This window comes from Bos javanicus, chromosome 10, assembly GCF_032452875.1.
Source record: "Bos javanicus breed banteng chromosome 10, ARS-OSU_banteng_1.0, whole genome shotgun sequence".
Classification (NCBI taxonomy): domain Eukaryota; kingdom Metazoa; phylum Chordata; class Mammalia; order Artiodactyla; family Bovidae; genus Bos; species Bos javanicus.
The window spans coordinates 6,456,412-6,462,647 of NC_083877.1; the positions used below are offsets into that span (position 1 = coordinate 6,456,412).

The 6,236-nt window shown below is 40.7% G+C and overlaps 1 non-coding gene across 1 annotated transcript; it reads right to left on the reverse strand.

Moving 5' to 3' along the window:
- Nucleotides 1-3,076: 3,076 nt before the first annotated feature.
- LOC133256343 (U6 spliceosomal RNA) lies at nucleotides 3,077-3,179 on the reverse strand. The gene has a single exon (XR_009739207.1). It is a non-coding gene; the product is annotated as a U6 spliceosomal RNA (small nuclear RNA).
- Nucleotides 3,180-6,236: the final 3,057 nt, after the last annotated feature.

Genomic DNA, 6,236 nt, shown 5'->3' on the forward strand with positions numbered 1-6,236 from the left:
AAAGTAGGGATGCATTTGACAGTCCCTGTTTCTCCGTCTTCACAATCAAATCTTGCTTTTGGCCATTGTCTCCTGTAAGGTTTCTGATGGCATGTACCACCCATTGGGTCAGAAAGGGGTGACTGTCATTGACACTGCAGCTGCTCAGGATCAAGAAACTGCTGTCCAGCTATTTACCTTGTCCTGGTGATCTTTGTTCTTACAGCACAGTTTTTCGATCAGACAAACGAAATGAGGCATAAACGTTTCAGTCAGTCTTATTTGTGGTATCATCTTCGGCTCTTCTGCAACCAGAGGTACTGATGATGTTTGTGGTGTTTTTTGAGCTACATGAATCAGTCGTAAAAGACTTGATTGCAGGTTTTTAATACAAGGATATAACTCAGAAATGAAATGGTCGGATGGAGGCGATGTACAGGACAAAGTATGGGAAAGGGCATGGAGCTTTCATGCCCCTCCAAGCTCGCCAGTCTGGACACTTCCTCCTTCTCTTTCAAGAAGCCAAAGTGGGTACTTCCCTGGTAGTCCAGTGGTTAAGACTCTGCCCACTCAATGCAGCGGGCCCAGGTTCCATCCCTGGTCAGGGAACTGGGGATGCCATGACTAAGACCTAGCACAGTCAAGTAAATAAAGAAAAGAAGCCGCCAAAGTGATAGCTACTTAGAAAAATGCAAGACTGACTGTCATTAGCAGCCTTGTAGCTAAAGAAAGTGATGAATCTGATAGAAGTTGTAAGGAACATTTTCAGTAAATAGTATTAATGTGTAAGTCTCTTTTTTGTGATTTCCTGCTTTAACTGACTTTTTCAATTACCAAACAAACCACCAATTTTAAGAGCTGGCAAAGAGGTTTGCAGAAAATGTTATCTCCCCCTCACTGTTCATGCTTCCCTTCTTCCACATGAAGAGATTCTCATTTTTAGCTGTGCTCTAGCCACCTCTCCATCCCAAATAAAAATATTTCTCTTAGTCCCTTGAAGTTCAGCATAACCATGTGACTAAAGCCTGGTGAACAGACAGACATATATTGAAATATCTTTTGGCAACTCCTGGGAATGTTCTTTAAGCAATAGCTATAATGTGCTCTTTGCTCCTCTCTTCTTTGTCTGCCTTCAATCCTGGTACCTGGAATGCATATGTGATGGCTGGAGCTCTAGCCACCAATTTGAGTTATAAGGAAAATGTAGAGGAGTCCTGGTCCTCTGAGGACTTTATGTACCCCAGTTGTCAGAATAACATGGAAATTTCATGTCTGCCTTCCTTAAATTACTATTATTTTATTTCTCTGTGATTCACAATCAAGCTTCATTATATATGATAAAGAGAGTTTGGGTCTTATTATTTTTTCTGAACTGAAATACAACTTGACCTGAATATTCTGGCAACCAATATTTATGTAGACATTATTACAACACTTAGGGGCTTAATAGAAGCAATACTGGAACTAGGAAGAGAACCCTCTCAGGTCTTTTAAACTCAAAGACTCCACAGTGCTACAATTTACTTGTTTTGTTTTTTTTTTTAAATCGTAAAGTGTATGCCTTGCCCTGAGATAATCCTATTAAACCAGTAATTCAGCTTAGTGGTCATAGTAAATACTTTTGCCTGCAAAATTTCCTCAGGCCATATTGATTTATTTTCCCTTGTCTAACTTGGAAATGGTTGCAGTTTTAGAGCCAGGACCAGTGTGTTAACACAGATTGATGACATAAGTACCCTGTTCCCTCGGTTCTCTGTCAACAGAAGATGCATCACTGGCTTTGTAACAGCTTTTGAGAAAAGTATATTAAATGAACTCTTTTTTCCTTAGTAAATGTTAATAGCAATATGTGTGTGTGTGTATGTATATATATATATATATATATATATAATGTGTATATACATAATATATATATTCTTTTTTTTTTCATCTTTTCCACATCTAATCTGAAGATTCTTTTGAATTACTTTTGTTTCACAATACACTGAGTCCCTGCTTTATCGAACAAGTTCTTGTGTTTTGGGGTCAATTTGCATCTGTGTTACTAACACTGTGAATGGTTAATACTACATGCTCCTATTTAATTGTCTTTAGATAAAGTTCTTTTCATCCTTTTCTCTATTTTTTCCCAATAGAATTAATCTTTAGGCCTGATTATTGTTTTGAAAGTTAATGAAATTCCAGAATCCAGCTTTAAAATGCAACTCCTCATAATGGACAAAAAGTTTCAGAAAAAATTGGAGCTGTGTCTTCCCCTGAACTTCAGAGAAGAAGGTTGATAGGGTCACACTGTGCCTATAGACAGCTTTGGGTAGTCTGGCTAACACAATGGCAGTTTACAAGTCACTTCCTAGAATGGTCACTGTTGGCATCCTGCCCAGAAACCCTTGGATACTTTTTACTAGCTCTGTTTAATCACTTTCTTTTCCCCCAAATCCCCTAGGGCATCAACAGAATATTTTACATAAAATATTTTACTTAAAAATGTTATCGAGTAAAGGGGGAATGTAGATAAATGGATGGATGAATATATTTGTAGAATTTAATATATTTATTAAATTAATATATTATTTATTATAATTTATTGATTATATACTTATTAATAATTAATAATGTTTAATATATAATTATTAATTGTATGTTAAATTAATATGTTTAATTTAATTTTTATTGAATAATTCATTAACTGATAAGGGAGAAAACTTGTTAATTATTATCCATTTGCCAGAATAGGTTTCAGAATAACAGAGATTTCGCTCAGGGAATGAAACTGAGGCAGGAACATTTATTCTCTTCTCCTGTGATTTGATGACTATTTTTAGCGTTGTATTTAGATTCCTTTTTGTGTGTGTGTGTGTATTTATTATAGATTTTTAGGTTGCAGTTACCATGAGGTTTTTTGTATAGCAGTCTCTCTGTCTCTCTCTATATATATACACACACATACACACACACATATATATGATTGTTTTTAAGTTGCTGAACTCCTAATTTCAAAAGCATTAAAAATACTCTGATTTGTACTCTTTTCCCCTCATGATAACTGCTTTTGATACCATATTTTAACATTTAATTATTTTGTGTATCCTTTAACTGAAAAAATATGGAGGACTTCACAAATTTGTCTGTCATCCTTGCCCAGAGGCCATGCTAATTTTCTCTGTATCCTTCCAATTTTAGCATCCGTGCTGCTGAAGCACGAAGACAGGAACATTTAAGGAGAAATTTCCAAGATCGGGCATGATAACCAGAGAGGCTTGCCCGGTTGAGTGAACGTAGAGGAAGGAAGATCTGCTTGTGTGGGGACTAGCACAAAAGGAACACGAAGGACATGTTTATTTGGTCTTCATTTCCCTTCAGTAGACCCATAAAATATCACAGTTCTGTGTGCAAGGCAGACTGAGCCAGGAGAGGACAAGGCAAAGCACCACCGTCTGGTGACCAAATCTGGAAGGGTCGGAAACCGGCCAAGACACCACCCCGAGGGCAGTGAGGCTGTTCTGGGCTCCTAGACTGAAAAGAGCCTCCCAGCGTGGGGGGGCTCGAATCACCCGGCTGCGTGTCTTCCTGTCTGCCCGCCTCCCAGCTCATTGATTGGGGTGAGTGCTCAGCTGTCTTTTCCTGCTGAGAAAACTGCCTAAGTGCTGCTCTCCGTTCTCCTGCTCTTTCCGACACACACGCACAGACCCACTCCTAGCAGGAGATGAGCTCCAAGCGGCGCAGCAGTCATCTAATCTATTGATTGCCCTTTTCCGGTGGCCTTTCCTGAGGAGCTGCACTTACTGGGACGGCAATGTGTGGAGCTGACGTTTGAAGAAACAGAAGTGGAGAGGAGGTAGCAGCACAGACTGAGGCGCCTTGTTGTGAGAGCCAGGGTCTCATGGGTGGCCTGCACAACTTCCGCGGGCCTCCCTGCCCAGGAGGGCCCATGGGTGACCTGCCCTTTGAGGGGGTTTGAATGGTAGCCAGTGTGTACACGCTCACTGCCTCAGCTCGGGCACTGTGAGTGACAAGACACAGGAGAGGGAAAGAGGTGGGACTGGGGGATTTTGCTCACTCACAGCTCTCACCAGCATCCTCCAAAGTTGCCCAAAATAAATATTAGATCCATATAACTGTTTCTGGCTATATAAATGCAGTTTCAAAATAAGTCCCTGACACCTCTTCCAACCATAAAGCTGCCCCAAGCCCTTTCTGGGAAGAAATTCTAAACTGAGGGACAACTTGGCACAGAACAGTTCCCTAAGAGAAGTTCTACAAATTAGAGTGGACATCAGCCTATCTACCAATATTGGATTCCTTTTGTAATCCAGGCCTGTGGAAGGCTGCACTTCTCAGCTTTTGTGTTCCTTGAAGTTGAAGAGGGCAATGTGACTAGTTGTGACGGCCACTGTAATGGCACACACCATTTCCAGGCTGAGACAGGGAATCGCCCGTGTGTGACTTTCCAGGCTTTTTCTTGCCCTACTGAGGCAATCGTGAGATGGAAGGTCCAAAAGATAGAAGCAGCCTGGACAACTCAGTCCCCGTGCAGAGGACAACTATCCTAGAGAAATGCCTGGGCCTACAAAGGGCCTGGCATGAGAGAGAAATAAACTTTTGTTGTATAAAGCCTTTGAGTTTGGGGCTTGTCTGTCACTAATTTAGCCAATCCTTACTAATTAATATAAGACGTACTATTCAATGGAGTGCCTATTTTTCCCCCATATACACTATATTTTATTTTATTTGACTTTTTTTTTTTAATTGGAGGATACTTGCTTTACAGTGTGTTGGCTTCTGCTATACATCAACATGAATCTGCCTGCTAATTCTCCTCGGATGCCACGTTTCCTTCCTTCAGCTGAGTACTATCCTCTGAACCAGACCTCTCTCTTCCAATCTTCTCCCAAGCCAGATACCCCTTCCAGGCCTTGCTTCCACAGAGCCTGCTCAATTGTGGAGTTCATGTTTAACCACTCAAATCTTAGGGTGCTACAGACTCAAGAATCTTTCTCAGCCAGACTGGCCAAAGCAGGAAAGTCTGTTGAAAACTTATCCATTTGTTTCATGAACCAAAAAAATGTTAAGCCCCACGGGGAATGTTTGAGCATTCAGGGAAGAGAGACTATTTGCCTGTCTTCACTCAATAAGTATCTTTACCTGATTCAATTGTGAAGCAGATCAAGTATGTCTTCACTAGGTAAAGGTAAGACTACTTTCCTTTTTTCCTGACACCTGTAAGTCAATCTTAGGACTTAAAATGTTGGTGTAAAAATAATTGCTTTTCTATGTCTATGAAGTTAACACTTAAGTGCCCGGAGGCTCTGCCAATGATGAAACATGAAAACCCAAGCATTTCCACAGAAGGATGCCCCCTTGACCAAATAAAATGTCTCCTTGCTCTAAAAGTCAGACTTGCAGGCTTGTGAACTGCTCCATTGATTTCTCTGAAACTTGCCATGACTGCTGGGAAGGAACTAACTAGGTCTCTTTTCTCACTGATCACCTCTGAGCCAAACCTACAGGATAAACAAAGCAATGTCTCCTCAGATGGGCTGTAAGAAATCTTCCAAGGTCACCTTTGAAGTTAGTGAAGTAGGCATCACTCAGATGGTATGTGCACTTGCAATTTTAACTTATTTAGAAGCAAGTAACAGAAAGTCTCAACACAGAGGTTTGAACAATTAGCATTCAATTGATGATTTCTCCTTGGTTTAATACTTTAGAGCTTCAAAGACCTCTTGAAGGTAAGAGGTATCCTTCAGAGAGCACTGGAATGTTATCCCTCGTCCCCAGGACACAGAAGCTTTTTTTAAAATGAGCTGTAGAAAGGCTGGAAAGCAGCCAATTGTCAGGAAAGTCTCTGTGGGTTATGTGCAGGGTAGTCATGCTGATCTTACTTTCTGCAGAAGACACTGGTAGTTGCCTCAGTGCTACAACCTGCTGCGTATCTATCCAACATCCAATATTTCTCTCTCTTTCCTTCTCCAGCTCTTTCAGGGAGGCAATGGTCTACTGATAAATCATACCTAGCTTAAGCCAGTCATGACAGTGCCGTTTCCTGCTTTCTCAGATTCACAGATAAAGATGACCTCATTATGGCCAATGAGATATAAGGGTAGGTTTGCTAGCGAACTTCTGGGAAGATACTTGTATCTGTAATGAAATGAACAGGCATGGCTGGCACTAAATCCTGCCTTAAATGTAAAGATAATGCTTAGTGATAGAGCAGTCATTTTGCAATCATTAGACCAAGCAAGAGGGAGACGTTTCAA